The sequence below is a fragment of the Haemaphysalis longicornis genome, unplaced genomic scaffold (assembly GCF_048455015.1).
Source record: "Haemaphysalis longicornis isolate Haplotype H1 unplaced genomic scaffold, Haemaphysalis longicornis Haplotype H1 scaffold_7, whole genome shotgun sequence".
Lineage (NCBI taxonomy): Eukaryota > Metazoa > Arthropoda > Arachnida > Ixodida > Ixodidae > Haemaphysalis > Haemaphysalis longicornis.
The window spans coordinates 85547765-85565087 of record NW_027526422.1 but is presented as its reverse complement, the minus strand read 5'-3'; the positions used below and the strand labels follow the sequence as shown (position 1 = coordinate 85565087).

The 17323-nt window shown below is 47.8% G+C and overlaps 1 long non-coding RNA gene across 1 annotated transcript; it reads right to left on the bottom strand.

Annotated features, from left to right (window-relative positions):
• Nucleotides 1-521: 521 nt before the first annotated feature.
• Nucleotides 522-15755, bottom strand: LOC144146036 (uncharacterized). Its single transcript, XR_013317641.1, has 4 exons — nt 15473-15755; nt 9590-9645; nt 1618-1722; nt 522-671 (listed from the first exon to the last, which is right to left on the bottom strand). It is a non-coding gene; the product is annotated as an uncharacterized LOC144146036 (long non-coding RNA).
• Between the last annotated feature and the right edge of the window lie 1568 nt (nt 15756-17323).

Below are 17323 nucleotides of genomic sequence, written 5' to 3'. Positions count from 1 at the left end.
CATCGATGCGTTTTTTTTTCTTTATTTTGCGAAAAATTCCGTGGTCAGCACGACGGAAATCGAGTGAAGCACAACTTGCAACCTCCATCGGCCACGCGAAACAGTGCATGATGTCAGACTGTTACTCGATGTCACCCAGCATTTGGTGCCCAACACAGAGCGCCAGAAGGCCCAGTTCGCCACGAAGTTTTAAACGCCGCCATCGAGAGTTCCGGAAGATGATAACAAACGTTAGGAATAATCTAAGAGTCGGGGCTTGGCCATCATTTGTCTCACTCCGTCCCCCTTTTGTTTTTATTTTTTCAATTTGCATATCGCCAGCTCAACTGCGACTAACCTGCCCCTTCACGCTCACTTCCCCGGGTTACTTTTTCAAAGAAAGGTGGCAACTACTACTGACGATCTGATTGTCACAGAAATTCGCGCCGCGACATAATTGCAAATGTTGTCACGTTGGCATGACGCAACAGAAGGGTGACAAAATAAAAGACAAGTCAGCAGCAGGTGTCGCTGCAGGAGGGTTAGATGGAATGTTTTATTATCGAGGCCACGGTACAGCTTGCTCCTCAAGAAAAATAAGTTTCTCATCCAATCTTCCTGAGAAGGCCTAAGACACCAGCCAGTTTGCAGGATCCTTTCTGGCACGTTCCTTTAAAGCCACTGATTAATCGCTGCAAGAAGACGTATAAAAAGCAACGAAAAATTAGCGACTACGCAATTTCATTTCAAATTAAATAACATACACAATTGGCTTGAGGTTAACACTGGACGTGGAAGTAGTATCAACGCACCCATCTTTTCTCTAACACGCACTGAGCTTTGGGAAGGCGCGAATATAATATAAGAAACTCGCCATTTACGCACACACTTCCTCTCCCGCACACGTTCACACGCGCGCGTGCGCAAGCGCACGCCTGTGCGTTCGAATCTATTTCGGATGGCGATCGACATATTAGGACGTTGTTGTGCCGACGCTTGCTAAAGCCTTAATACAGCACCCCAGGTGGCAAAACCTGATTGCCAAAAACTGCTTCTAGACAGTAATAACCTGCAGGTGCAATTACAGCGGAATAGCAGTAGTATAGGTCAGTTGGACAACGTTCATTTTCAAAAATAGAACGAACAGCAACATAGCAGAGGAGAGGACGGACAAGAAGACCGCCTCAAAACCAAGAGCCCATTGTTGCTGAGGTGGTGCACAGCTTCGTCAGAAATATTTAGTCTGGCGCATACATCACCGCCAAGAAAAAAAAAAGCTTCACGAGGGTTTTCCAGCAACAATGTCTGTAATTTTAGGATGAGTAGAAGCAGTCTTTCGCATATAGTGTGATCGATTATCCTCTGACAGTCGGGCTACTGAATAAATTGTTTTGTCTCGACACTACCCCCACCGAGGCTGTTCAGCGCAGAGGAATCTGTGCTAAGGTCACAAGCACATATTAGCAGCACTAGTGTGATGCAACGGTAAACACCAATGATTTTCCTCCGTAGGACATAAAGGCACACTTGCTTTTTTAGTACGGGCTTAAATTTTCCCCAACAATCCTTAACATCAAACCAAACCTTGATTAGAGATATGCAGCCGTTAATACACATTTGGAGACGATATATACTTACCTTGCAGGACGTTCCATCGGGCTTATTGATAATTGTCAATACTGGTATAAAGCGGGCAAACGTCCTTGTCTGACAAAGCAGTTTGCATCGATACCCCGGTATACTCTGAAAAATAAAGAAAGAAATACGAAATGCGGCGGTGTACCCTCTTTTTTGTTTCTCTGCCATAGAATCCAAGGCCACAGTTAAATGGGCGCTACGAGGGCTCAGCACAGATGTCGCCCTTTCTCTTTGCCGTGAGGGTGGCGTTTTTAGGTGACACTTTTTCCATTTCGTCTTGTGATCGAAAACCTGCTTAAAGAAACCGTGGAATATAATCAATGTATGTCCACTAAGTCTAAATATGCACCAACAGTTTAAACATATCTTGATGATTTATAGACATTACATATACCCTTGGCTCACTGTGCGTCCCCAAACAGAATGAAATGTTTTTTTAGTTTTTCAAAACTTCGTGCGACCAGTTAGCTCCGTTCGCACTATTATAGCGATTACAGGTGGAACTTCCACGATATCTGCATTTTTGCGGAAATGCTGGGCTTTGCACGGTCCTGGCTGGGGGGTACTCGGTAAAGAATGCTACGCATTAAAAAAATAATACCTATCAATTTTAGCTAGCACTGCACAGCTTCAAGATATTTAGACATTAAGATACCGAAAAAGACATTATGATGTTGCTAACCCGGTTTAGGTACCGCAATCAAACAAGCGCAATGTAATGAGTATATTACGCCGCTAAAGCTATGTCGTTGACCATAGAAGCCCACAGCCATATTTTATTTTCCAAGCGTGTCGTCTGACATCCAGTTCGGGAAAACACGGGTGGCTTCTTTCTTCTATCGAAAATTGGGAGCAAGAAAATGCTCCTAAAAATGATAAAATAATATTTCGGATGAACGTCTCGCTGCTGCAGCGACGAGTTTGTTATTATTCATAAACACGCATTTTTAACAGCAGAGCTGTTTAGGCCTACACAAATTCGTCCGTAGCCCCCAAAACCCCGAAGCCTCGAGAAAAAAATGCGGTAAGGGAGGTCCCGGGAATGTAACCCTGTAGCTTTGCTGTGAAATCGGCAATTTAACCACTGGGCCACCCCAAAAGCCCGAGGGGTGCGGGTTAGAGGCGGCGGGGGGCAATAACATGCGAAGCAAATTAAAGAAAAAAAAACGCTTCCCATGGTGGGAATCGAGCATGGGTTCCTCACGTTACGAAACCGGCGCCTATCCCATTGAGCTATCGTCGCACTTTTTTTTTTTACAAAAATGGATTTATTAGCATAATAAATATCCAATCTACAGAGAAAGGACACAGATTGACAGGCTATATACAGTTCAGGCGAGGTGAACAACATGATACGCTTGTAATAATTGAGGACTCGCACAACCAAACGACCCATAGAAAGCGTCTCGGTTTGCCGAATGCATAGTGCCCGAGGCCCCCATACTGGTCACTGCCTTTATAGGCGCCTAAATCGTTCTGCTTTTTTTTTTTTTTTTTGTTTTGAAGGCTACCGTGGCACGGCAGCAGCACGCGAGGGCCTGGCACAGTTGTTTGTCCGAGTCGGGTGCCCCGAGCGCGCTCACGGTTCATTCAGTTTTCTGGACGAAATGCCGCCACCGCTGGCTTGGTGTTGGAAGCACAGTCCACGGTGTCCACCCGCGCTCGCAATAGTGAGTGTAGACCTACATTCGCCGAGCACCACGTGATCTAACGGGACGACTAAATAGCGGAGAAGGGATCAGCCAATGGGACTTTTCGATTTACAGCCTCGGACTCACCGCGGATAATCCGCGGGTACTCCGAGGATTCCCCTAGCCATAGAAATACATGGGAAAATCGAATGCTGGGCTGCTTTTCGGAGAGTCAGCGGTGAGCCCGGCACCGTAAATCGAAGAGCCCTAGTGTCCTAGTGGACGCCCAGAAAGCACTGCACCTCGTCCCAGAAGTAACCCGGGGTGTTACATTCCAAGAAATCGAGCTGCGCGGTCTCCAGCCTCCCACACAAGGACCAGCCTACACCGCGCGGCAAGAAGCGACCACGCTCCTCCTTTCGCGATCCCACCGGCAAAACCCCGGTGTGGAACAAGAAGAAGAAGATTTTGGAACCAGTCGGAATCGGCAGGGACATGACCCTTTTCAGAACGTCCCGCTTAGCCGCCTCGACTGGTGGTTGCCGGTAAAGGGGTGAGGGGAGGAGCTTTGGGAGAAAGCCGACGGGACTTGACCGTATGAAGATAGTCCCAGGAGAACTGTTGTTCTAGTAGGGTGATGACACCATCGATTTCCCTATAAATGGGGGGGGGGAGGGGGGGGGCTGGGTAACATTAACCATAGCGCGGTTGTACTGTTGCAACTGTCCACTTTGTTATGTGGACAGAGCCGATGGACTGCAGTGCTCCACGGAGGAAAGAGTCAGGTTGGTCTCGGAAATATATGGACAGCTGCACTGTAAGCTTAATCTCCACGTAGACGAGACCCAAGCCGCTGACATCTAGACCCCAGATGCCGTCGGCTTAAAGACCTCCCACTGTCGGTGCAGCTTGTTCGTTGATTTTGTGTCCATGGAGGTGACTGGCACCGAGTATCGGGCTGCTGGGTAGACGACAAAGTTGCATACGTGCGCTCTGATGACCAAGACGATGCGACAAGCTCTCCGGGGTGCAAATTGGCCTCCGCAGCCGCTAGCTTGGGTCTCCATCTGACTGCACCAGCTTCCCCTAGGGCCATGTTTACACTCAAGTAGCAGTCTACTGCATCCGCCCAGAATGTCCCACAAAAGCTGAAAGGCTGGAAGTATCTCTCACCCAATCAACATCCCTCCGATTCGGCGAGGTTTAGTTCCGCTCCATGGAAGCTGCAAAAGCGACCTGCCAACTCGGCTACCTTGCTCACCTGGGAGCGAGAAGTGCAAACAACGGCGATGTTGTCTGAATACGCTAGAATGTGGTTTTTCACTCCCAAGTACCAGTCCCCTGATTGAGTCGGACGGGAGAATCATTCGAAAAAGCGGTTCCAGATAGAGTGTGAACAGGCACGGATACATTCGACACTTTTGGCGGACCGACCATCTAACCGCTATTGGAGGGCCGAATGCTGTCGGCCTGATCGAAAGCTTGTCGGATGTCTACTTGGAGTATCGAAATAGGCATTACGTCCATCTCCGCGGCCTCACAAACGGTCTTCATGCGATGTAAATTGGCGTTTATTGAGTGACCTTGGACGCCACGAGTATGATGTTCACAAACCACACTTCGAAGAGCCATCTCGACGCGAAGAGCTAGAATCCTGGGCGCGCAGAGTTACCTTTGGGCTCGTAGCGCGGGCGCTTGCTTTGAACTTGGCCAGGGGCTCTACCGCTGACGCCGTCCACTCTGGGATAGATGTGAAAGCCTTCAGACGAAACGATTTGGGCCTGCCAGTCATGGAGAACTTTCAGAGGCAAGTTCGGAAATAATTGAAAGGTGACGACGTGGAGCAGTGCCACCTTAATAAACAACTTGAAATGTAAACTTAGGTCGGCTCAACGGGCCATGGAGCAAATAATGTTCGGAATAACATTCAGAGACAGGAAACGAGCTTCCTTGGTCAGAGAACAAACTAGAGTAGAATATACCATAGTTCAAATAAAGAAAAAGAACTGGACTTGGGCTGGACGCGTAATTAGGCGAAATGACAATCGGTGTACTACCAGGCTGACGGAGTGGATACCGAGAGACGGGTGTAGAATAAGTGGAAGGCCTATCACCCGATAGAGGGACGAAATATGGAAATTCGGATGCAAACAATGGATTCGAGCCTCGCGGGACAGGAGCTGTTGGAGATCAATGAGAGAGGACTTCACCCTGTAGTGGACCTAGTGGGCTGCTGCTGCTGCTGATGATGATGATGCAACAGCCGGTTTTCCGACGAAGGGAGAGGGGCCGCAAGCTCTGCTGTTTCTCCAGCCTTGCACCAGTACTGCAAACTGTGCCAATTTTTAGGGGGCGAAGCACCTTAGGGACTCGGGCTGTCGGCGCCTCCTGTGGTCTTATGTAGTCACGGCACTAAAACACCGGGACACTCGTTTTCCGACGCCTCACGCTAGAACGTAACGCGTACTAAAAGAACACACCGGGACACTCGCTTTCCAACGCCTCGTGCTAAAGTCATGCTGCGACGTGTGACACGAAGGCAACTTACGGCCAGTCTATCTCTCATTTAATTGCTTAAAGGGGTCCTGAAATGCCTTCCGCCGATGCATGGATGTACATGTAACCAAATAAAGCAATGTATTAGCAATCTCCTCCTGCAAGAATTTTGTTAAAGCGATGAGTATTAGCTGAGAAATCGTAAATCAAAAACCGCGAATTATCGTCGCGCCGTATTTCCTCCTCCTTTCAACTGTTTCTTCGCTGTTGGCCTCTCCTCCCATGATGCTCCGCTCCTCAGCGGTGACGTACTTCCGCTATTGCGCTCCCACAGACTGCCGTCTGCTACGGGCCAGCTCTTTCGGCTTTTTCATCTCTGTAGACACCATGGACACAGGCTGGAAAAGCGAACGAATGACCTGGCCGCATGTGTGCGGCCTGGCCTTACCCTTTCGCGGTGTACGTCGCTGCAGGGCTGCAGTTGGTATCGGCGGCGAACTCGCAGCCGCGTAGGGAGAATCGTGCGCTCGTTCCCTTTGGTGCACCGCGCACTGTTTATCCAAAAAGCGCGGTCTCAGATGTGGCCCCACTGCTGCCGGGTGTTATTTTGCGGTGGTTGTAATTCCTACTACCGGCGGCATGTGAAAAGACATTTTCAACCGACACAGAACCCGTGCACAAAACGCGCCGGATCGGATCGCTTTATCAGCGGCGATGAACGTGAAGGCGAAGAGCAAACCAACGCTGCACTCGATCAGCGAGAACCCGTGTTCTGACAAGCTGCACCCATGTGTTGCATTCAACACTGACGGGAAAGAGTTTGTTTGCACTTGTTTGGATAGTCGTAAAATGTCCAAACACTCCGGCACTCCGCTAACAGATCATCCGGCGAGACATTTCGGAAAACATTTGACAGATGGCGCCGTATGCATTAGTGTGTCGCTACGCAAAACTGATGAGACGCTCTACTAAAACTCCCATCGCGGTGTCACGTAGCGGGACGCAAAAATTTAGCGTTTAGCGTATGCAAAGGCCACAAACGCTGTACTAAAACTCTATTAGCAGCAAAATAGCGTGCGTATGTGAAACCGCTTGCGTTTACAAAGCTGCACGCCGAACGCGTACGTTTCAAACCTAGTGACATCGTTTAAATACACTGGCAAGCACAGTGTAACGTAGTTAGATATGAACCGTATGCTCAGGCGACAAGCAAGAGCTTGTTTTATGTGGGGCGGAGATTGCGCATAAAGGCCCCTTCGCACTTGCGACGAAAGCGAGTGATAGCGGCAGGAATTCCGTCGCTTTGTCGCGCGACGATCGTTTTTGTCGAATGGTGGGGACAAATTTTGGTTGCGCGACAGAATTCCCGTCGCTTTCGCTCGCTTTCGTCGCAAGCGGGAATGGAAAGTTCTGCCGCTGCCGTCTGCTACGCAGCTCGGAGGTAACCGCGCGATCTGCTCGGGCCGGATGAACGCGCACACTCCCGCACGGCAGCGCCCCAAGCGGCAGACGGCCGCGTACATCGCTCCCGGCGCCCGCCTGGAGCCCGCCCTCGGCACACTAGCCAGTATATTTCAGGCACTATAATGGAGGAAAGATTTTTTGCTTCCGATGAACCTAGTTCTTTGCCCCTGTGTTTTTAAATACGTGAAGTGGTTAGCACGTCGTCCTCACGCAGCTCTGTATCGTCGTAGCATCGCTGATTGTCCGAACGAAGCTTGCAGCTAAGCCAATGCAGCGACCGAAGCTGTGTGTGTGTGTGTGTGTGCATCGCCTCCTGTGTGTTGTGGACGCGTTCGTTTCGCGATGAAATGCGACATTGTACTTCTGCGGGTGGATAGTGCTTCCCATGGTCTGGATTATCTTTCTCGAACGACGTACCACTCAACCTCGTATGGGGTATGTGCAGTGTGCCTGGCTAAAAGCCTTCTCGCTTGCGCGCCAGAGTTGTGACTTGCTGCTCGTCCCCGCAAACCGGGTGTGAGGTGAGTGCCGAATTTACGACGGGCAGGAGGAGGCAACTCATCGTCTGTCAATCGCGGTTCAGACTTGCAACGCATGTTGTGACGTTGCGTTCGTTCGAAACGCATCTCTGGATTGTTTTGAAGTTGAATAAAATGTACGCGTCAAACCCGGGCATTCGGCTCAGGGCGTTCTCTGCGATTGCACCAAAGAAGTGCCACGGGACTTTCTTTATGGTGCGTACTCACGTAAGATAAAATCCACGTCGTGTTATGGCCGTGTTGCATTCAATACAAACGGTTAAGCGTTTGTTTACACTTGTTTCGTTTGTCGTAAAATGTCAAAGCACTCCGGCACTCCGCTGGCAGATCAGCCGGCGAGCCGACGCTGAGCAGACGACTCATCTCCTTGCCGGAAGTGCGTGAAAAAGCCGCCCAATAGCAGGATGTCTAGCTCATGACGAACATCTGGGAATCGATGATGTAGACATGTGAAGATGGCGGCGTCCAAAAACACGAAGGAAAGGGTGAGAAAAAAGCGACAAACTTTGCAACAAAAGTGTGAGCTTTCCGCTGCGCGTAAAAGAGTAATACTTGGCACAGGTGACGTTGGCGACCCAATCTAGCGATTGCGCTAGTTCATTTAGTGTGCTCAAAATGCCTTTCAGGGCCCCTTTAAATCCGGTTCAACGCCAGAAAGGGCGCCACCGCCTCAGCAAGCGCGCGATTGCTCCTCCCACCGGCGCTTCTCCGGTGCCCAATCAGCGCGCCCCGTGTGGCAAGAGAGAGACTTACAACCTTTGGATACCCTTTACATTTGGATACCCTTCCCAAGTTTCACGTTAGTGGAGATGGCCTGGTTTTTAAAAGTGGATGGTTTAAAGAACGGTTCCGTTTGAGTAAAAATCTTTACTGTCGAGAATAACTTGCGATTTATCGCTATGCCTGGCGATTATGTTTCTCCCCAAAAACAGTATTTCTCAAACCAAATTTTTCCGCGTCTTGATAAACATATTCTCTATGCGCTCGGGACAATTATTTCCCTGTTTTTTATGTCAAAAGTGGGCTTAAAGAGGAATTGTTTGCTCACCACTCTTTGACCAATTTGCTGCAAGACATTGGTTGTGGCTCATACTCCCAAGCACGCAATGTAAAGCTAGTCTGATTGAGAGCACGTTTATTTTACACGAGTCTTGGCTGAACAAAAAGAACTCGGTAACACCCATGACAAAAGTTCACATTCAGATAAAAAATATTGGGGCCTTTCATTCTTCCAAGCCTTAACAATTAGCTGAGGATATAGATATCTGTTGCATAGGCCTACAGTGAAGTAAACTATTCCACTAATTGAACCACACCGGTTCGGCCAAGAATAAAATTCGGCGTACATTCTGGTGTTTTAGGAGAATTATTCGGCCGGTCAACCCAACCGCGATCCTTCTCTTGGATTTACGGCTCAGAACGAGGGCGGAATTGATTCGTGATCTCAAAACGTGCAAGAAATTCTCTTCCTTAATGGTTACGCGATGTTATTTTGGCGCAAGAACAGAAGCGTGGTTCGGCTGTGATGAAGTGATTTCTTGACGTGCGTAAACAAATGTATCTTTGTAAGAACCGGGACTATTTCTGAATCTGCTGCTACAATAACGTAACAGCTTTCGTAGAGTTACGTGCAAACGTAAAATCAGAATTCTCTAAAATATACTAGCGCCAATGTTTAGCATTCAGCTAGCACACTTTATTCGGCGCTTCGAAGCCGCGCATGACTGTTGCATTACAGAAATTAATGGCCGATCATACATACTGAGGGACCATTTAAGGCAGACGGTGCTTAACAGGGGTAAGTAGTAACAAGGTAGGAAATGACAGGTGATTTGTACTTACGAATGTCCGTAGGCAAGTAACGCCTTCAATTTTTGTGCCGTTACTAGCAGCCCACACTGAAACGTTAAGTAAAATAAAAGTATTTAATGTAAGGACAGGTTTCGGGCATTTTGATAAAAAATTGTTTTATCCGCATCTCAACTGGCAACAAGAGTACCGACGATTCAAACGACTCAGCAGACAACGATAGGCTGAAGCTACCCCACCTGGTTTCTTGACACCTTTAAAGACGCTATCGAGAAGAGAAGTACTCGCCAACAAGGTGTATGCGGGTGCGGCTTATACACTGGACATCATTTCTAAATGGACAAGAAATCTGGCTTCGGCATCTAAATGTACCTCCTGTACGGCACATACTATCCCCAATCTCTTTCATCTAATTTGGTCTTGTTCAGCATTCTCAAGGGGCAGAGAGCAACTCCTAGAGTCTCCGGCAGCCCCGCATACACTAACAGCGCACTTGCAGCTTAGTAGAGGCGATCCACGCACCCTTGAAAGGGTAGCAAACGTTGCTGTACAAAGTGGTCTGTACAGAGTTGTATAGTGGCTGACTGACTCCCACCCTTTGTTTCAAGTTTTCGTGCACGCGACTGTACTCGTGTGAACCTTCCTGACAGTGCTCCACATACCAACGACCAGTGTTTATGTGAGCACTCAAACCGTGCCTGCAGATAACCGGAACAGGAACTCTAAACGATTACAACGTCATGGGATCATTATATGTGATACGGGTCTCCCCCTTTCCTTTTCCCCCCAACCCCCACCAGGGCCTCAAGCCTCTGTCTAAATAAAGGTCATTCATTCATTCATCCTCAGCTATAGAATAAAAAAACATGGAGAGATTTGAAGACGTCTCCTACTCTTACTATTGTCACGAAGTGAAGGACGGAGCAAGGTTCTTGTAGAAATAAACGTTTATTGGAGCGAACTTGTGCCCCGTGTTAAAGTAGAAGAAAAGCAATTGGCCGGGTATCTGCTCACTTCGCTGCAAATGTCGTCGAAAGATGACAGTCTTCTGTCACCCCTGTCCCATAAATGCCTCTCTTCTCTCATCCGCCCATCTGTCCTGATCTTTTCTCACTTTTGAACGTGCCACAATACAAACAGAGGAGTTTTGCGAAAGTCAATTCAATTTTCCCTCGTTATACTGCGCGCACCATCCAAAGGAACCTTTTGTTACTGTTGAACTTGGGACACTGCCATGAAGTCGAAGCTAGCGCAAGCGATATCTGTGTTTTATGGTCACAACATTTTAAAGAGTGATGCTGTTTAAGTTGGCGTTTGACCGGCAAACAGGCGCAAAAAAAATAAAAAAAGAACCTTGTCGAGCAATGACGGCATCGCGCGCGCCGGCACCGCTCGACCTTCGATAAATCTCTGCTCGGCGTTCATGGCGTGACCTTTCGCGTGCTCTTCTACTCACCAGTTCATGTGCGTTCGCGCCTCAAGTGGGAAGCATAGAAAAGCTCGCGCTACGAAAGCCGAGTTCGCTAATCCGCTTGCCGCCGGTACTAACGTGGTCCACATTGGGAAAGACATGAAATGTGCGGACAAAACGATCCGGGCCTGACAGTCATGTCGAACTTTCAACGGCGAGTTTGGGGTGCAACAGCCGAGTCTGCGACAAAAAGAGAGCTAGGGCGACAGAAGAACAATGTCACTCTCGAAGAAGAGGAAGCGCGGAACGAAAGCCGCTTCGCTGCTCCACTCGAAAACGGATGCGACGACTTCAGTCCAACCCCGAATATCGCGCCTTGGAAGCGGCGACGAAACGTCAGCGAGTTGCAGAAGGTCTGAATTTACGGGCTCGTATGTATTGTGCATATTTTAATAATCAAGTGTTCATCGCTCTTTGGGGGGCTAACGACGATACCACGCAGAAGACTTTTCCGGGTCTTCAATTGTAACCACGTAGAAAACTTGGCCGGGTCGTCAAGCATAACCCCGCATAAACCTAGCCGAACCAAGAATAAGCTAGGTGGGGCCAGCTGCTTCGATGTTCGCCCAGTCTTCGTGCCAATAGTGCGAAGCTGCCTCAACTTTTTTTTTCAACGGGCATTTTTTTTTTTCAATTTCCTATCGCAAAAAACAAGCACACATATATTTTCACTTAAAATAACACTGGGGATACCACTTGGGTATTGACGTGTCGCCTGAAATACGCCTTAATTTTATTTTTCCTGAACAATGTTGACAAGTCTGGAGTGTGCTTCCAGATTTAGGGGTTTGGAAACGTTTTCCCCATGCGAACCTGTCACTCAAGTATTCTTTTAACTTTTGGCCGGAAAGCTGATTCGTGGAACATATAGTCAGAAATACAGACAAACCTATTTTCGAGTTTAAATAGCCCAACACAGACTATCGCCTCCAAACACAAGCGCCGGAGCAGCAGTCAACAAAATGATGTGCACAAACGAACGTGGGCGAATCGAATGCCACGGACTTTGTTCTGTATGCATTTATCTAAGAACGCCTTTGTTTCTGCAATTATATATTTATATCGAAAACATTTCTGATCAAAGAAGATTGCGCAGAGCAGAATGCTACAGAAGCGTCAAGGGCAGCCCGCTTGAAACACCAGATACTCTCACTGGGCGCCACGTGCTGTTAACGAAACCAAACAAAACGGATCCCAAGGCGTAATTCGTGGTTTTATAATCAACAGATCCGGACACTCGGAAGATCCAACGGGAAGACGCAAGGCATGTCATTACACAATGGAGGGGCCGGGTTTCGACACAAAATAAAGAAAATGCTGTAAACCTAAAATGCCTTCCATATAAAGAAAACACCAAGAAAGCGTACATCACGATAACTACAAAAACCTAAAATCGCTGCAGCAAGAAACTTTTTATTACTCCCGGACACATATATTATTTATTTCTTGACGAAAACGCCACAAGGATAATGCATATTGAAATAAATATGACGGAGCAATCTTCAATTGCCCACCTAGACATTTTCCCCCAAACATTGGGCCGTAACTCAGCCCTGGGAAAAAAAACAACTATCAACACGATTGGCATCATGTCTTAGTTATCAAGTTTCACATCATTTCTGCCGAACTATTCGGCGCAGTATTTGGCAGCTTTCTTCAATACTAAAGCTTCTCACAGAACTTCAGCACTCTCCATGTTGTTCGGAGGCTTCATGGGCAGTAATCTCGTCTTAAATTAAATCACTGCGAAGCTCTGTAGTCAGAGTAAAATTTTGCGTTTCCATACCACACTCAAGTTCTCATAGGTTTTAATTTCGCGCGATCAGCTTCCATTAGTACATTCCTTTTAAGTGCATAAGGTCCTGGATGTAAAATAAATTATAATGAAATAAAATAAGGACCGAAACTAAAAATTATGTATGCGAAACTTGCAATGTTTGGAAAAGGAGAACTTATCGGAACATACACCATGGTGTATGTTCCGATAAGTTCTCCTTCACCAGTTGCAGCACTTCATCTGTTCTCGAGGGAGGCCAAATGTTCTAATGCTGTGTTGTTGAGGAGTTGGATAGTTTTACACTAAAATATGCGAATGTATTTCTCAGCCGATGTGTCACTGTTTCCGTCATAGCGGGGGGGGGGGGGCTAAAACATCATGCGTCGCCCGCCATATCGTTCCCTTGAGTCGTGCGACTATGAAAGAATCGTTGTGTCAAAGTAGGTGCATGCAGCTAGTCATCCTTTCTTTCCACCTACCGCTCTGGCCACGGCCGGGCTGGAGGAGCGGCGGGCGCGCAGTTTCATACGGCCTGCGCTTCGGGTATAGTTCCCACCTTTCACCGCCGCTAGTTCGTGGCGCTTCGGACCAACCCTCGCCAGTTGACCCACAGCACGGGCGGGGTAGAGTAGAGGAGCGGTGCGCGCGGATTTGCCGATGCCCTAGCCCTGCCGTGGCTACAGGTGATACCTGCCAGTGTTAATTTACATGTGCGTTCTTAAAATAGTTGATTCCTTACCCCCTTCTGAATTTTCGGTCCATTAGGGTCAAACAGCCTAACATTATCATTCGGAAGCGCCGAATCAAACATTTGAAAGAAACATTTCAACGCGGGGCGCATGACGAAAAATATGCGAGGTCTTCATATCTTATCAGCGACTGTATTATATGAAAATGGTGAGACAGGCAAATAAACACGGCACTTTCCGTGACTGAAATATCATTTCTTATTTTTTTATTTTTCCTTTCGGATGATGTCTTGGTTTGCACACGCACAGGGCACGACCAGTGACGCGAATGATTTCCCGTCGAGGGAGATAGGGTTATCGCTTAGCTAAACGTGATTCTGCTATTCACGCTCCGGTCGGGCTGAGCGGCCCGCCGGCAGCGAAGCGCACTGTCAAAAACACACAGCTGCGCTCGGCCAGAAGCGATGCGTCGACTAACAGAAAGACGGGTTGGAAGGGCAGAGGGTTGGTTCGAAGCGCCCCCACTGTAAAGAATCTGCTGTATTGGTTCCTTCTTGGGTGCGCAGGCCGTATGAAAGTGCGCGCTCGCCGCTGCTCCAGTCCGGCCGTGCTCTGGCTTCCTGCGACGCATGGTTCTGTGCATCTGACGTGGCCTGTGCTTGTGCCTGTGCATGACGTATACAAGCGGACTCACGGTTCAAAATTCAACTCGTGGTTTTGTATTGCTTTTGCAATTTAACAAGTTTTTCAATAATTAGGTTACTGAAGAGGTAACATAGCATGAGGATGTAAACGTAAACGCCGACTGCTAATGCCCCCAATTACGCTTCCAGTCGGATGCAATTCCACCAGCACGTCATTACAGCTGCCATTAGCGTAAAAAGGGCAACACACACACACACGCGCACGCACGCACACACAAACGCACACGCGAGCACGTAAAGGTGTCGTCAAAAAGTAATAAAAACACGGTCTCGCAAATTTAGAGGAATTTCTTTCGGCAACTGCCTGGCTGCATTGGTGTGCGTTTCAAGGAGCCACGAGCACGGACGGCCAGCCGAAGTCAAGGCATCCCGGACTAGGAACGCCTTCCACGGAGCGAGGCCCGCACATCAGCCTCTGCTGGAGAAATAAAAATATTTTTTTGTCTCTCTCTCTCTCCCTCTCCCCCTAATACAGCAAGCTTCCTGTAAACCGGTAATGGTTGTCATAAAACCAGTGAGACAAATATTTTGTGATATTCACAAATCCTTGTTCCGATTACTTATGGCGGCACCTGTACGTATATATTACGAGCTCGCGCTGAAAGCATTGTGTGCTGAAGAAAACTGATGCATACCGTCAACTCTTGCGGCGCAGCGAGTTTAGCATTGAAAAAAAAAACCTCCCCCCCGCGCGAATCCCTGCTGCTCAGGAGTTCTGACGCATTGAACGGAGTTGCAACGATCGTTCTCAGCTGTTGTCCACGGATACCGTGAAAATGGGAATACTGAAATGCCCTATCCGCAAAGTTACTGCTTGGCGAACAAAGTGAAATAGTGGAAATTAAATTGGAGCCGTTACCTGTGGATACTTAAAAGTTTAAGCGTTGCGATTGTTTATTCAGCGTTGTGTTTTACCGGTAATTAGCGGGAAGCACAATGAAGAACTTATTTAGGAGCCCTAATTCGACTAGAGCACAAGCCAGTGGGCCGTACAGTCGATACATGTGTAGTTAATTACAATGCTTACCTTTTCTGCCAAACAGTGACGACAAATCTATGGCCAAAGATACTTGAAGCGTTAATAAGTTTGTAACTTGTTCTGAATAGGGGCGTTTTAAGGTGTGAATAGACAATCAATTCGAAACAAAGTTCGGTACAACCCTGCGGTATGCTGCGTCCACTTCTGCATTTGTTACATCAGTGTTCTGCGTTCGAACGTATTACAACATGAACATCTCTTATCGTGACGTCACTATTTACAAGCCGAGTACTTACCTAGACAAACGGGCAGCAGCAACAGCAAAGCTAGCCGCATCGCAGCCATCGTTGTGCTCGTTAACACATCTTGGTCGCCAACAGCCCACTCGTATCGAGGCTAAGTTGGGACTATTTTTCGATGACAAGTACTGGAAGAACGACAGCTATTGTTTTCTGGTGGACGCACGCATAGCGGCTAGCATGCGTTGCGGATGGCATACGTGTTCTATTCTTGCGAATTCCGAGCAGCTGAAAGCCCGCGAGGGAGCAGTGTACGTCGAGGAGCTCCGACGCACGTATTGTTGCCGCAGAGCGATGTCGCTTGTTCATGCGTGCACATGGACGATATAGTTTTCAAGGAGAACGCATACAGTGAGCGAGAAAAAATCGTGTCTACTCTCTCTTTCGTCGAGGTGTTGAGCGAGGCAGAGAAGATGCATGGGTCATTGTTTCGTTTGTTGCTTAACGCCTGGTAAAGAGGAACACGTATACTTTCCAACCAGCTTGGCCTGCGAATTTTTGACTTGCTTGAGGCCATCTGCAATTTTCTATGAATCAGGCCCTGGTTCTAGCAAAATATGTGTAGAAATCGCAAATAATTTTTATGAAGTCACTTTAAAAAGATAACATTGAGCGAGGGATGTATGGGGTTTAACATTTTTAATAAAAGAGCAGTGATTGTGTAAATCCGGAAATAGCAACATATAACAGCAACGCCTGGTATGAGCAGTTCAAGATGGGCAGGGCGACATTTGCCTGTGTATGGACCTGCAAGATGAGTAAGTCAAAAAAGACCACATCAGGCAATGAATTTTATAACGAAAGCGAAGCCTTGCTCGTGGAAACCACCACCCGTCAGAATATTTGGGTTTGTTAGTGTTGTTTCAGGGACCAAGCTAAGTTTACTTTATTCTGAGGTTGCCCGGCGAAAGTTCAGAAATATTCTACTGAGATCAATGCTATTAAAGGAGCACTGACACAGAATTTCAAAGCTAAGATAACTATGTAACGTGCTTCCTTTGGAAATGGAGATATCTCCCAGCGTGTTTCAACAGTGCCCGTTCCATATAACATATTTTGAATTCATTTTAAAATTTGCGCGCACGAAAAAGCTCAGAGAGGACCAGAATGACGTCATCTGCTCCTGGCCCCAAACTGCCAATGTCAGGGCTCCCGTGACAAGGCCGACGCGATGGCTGTGATTGGCGCGCGGTTGCGTCATGGTTTTGAGACTGACGTCATGCTGCCCGCGCCTCCAGACAGCCAGCGGTGCGACAAGAACGCTGAAGTCACGAGCACCCTCCTGTCATGGCGGCCGCCTCGGTGTTCGTTTTGTCGAAACCGAAACTTACACGAATAAACGAGGGCGTAAATAATTATTTACGCTGCAATCAACCGTGTAACGTGTCATTCAATGATTAGTGGGCTCTGATGGGCACCCATAGTAGCGAAAAACACATAACACGACAATTTTGTATCAGTACTCCTTTAAGACTGCAAGTGAGCTATAAGGTACATTGCGCCCACACGCTATTTGCCACCCGGAGCAGGGAATGAAGTGAGAGGCTGAAGCCATCAAGCCTTAGCCTCTGCCCCCATTTCTGTAAAGAAAAAAAAATAATAATAAAGAAAGAAAGACATGGCTACGGAGTTGGGCACAGTCTAAGCGTTTGTAGTTTGCAGTTTCGACGTGGCAGTGAACCTGAAAAAGCGAGTTGAGAGGCATTGAATCCGCAGCAGTGGACACATCGCGGTTATGAAAAGAGTGTATTGAAAGATTGATAAATTGGTCTATAAAGACACTGCTGAATTGTGCTTGTCGAGTAAGGTCCGCGTGAAGTGTCGGTGGACCCCTTGGCGTTGATCCTG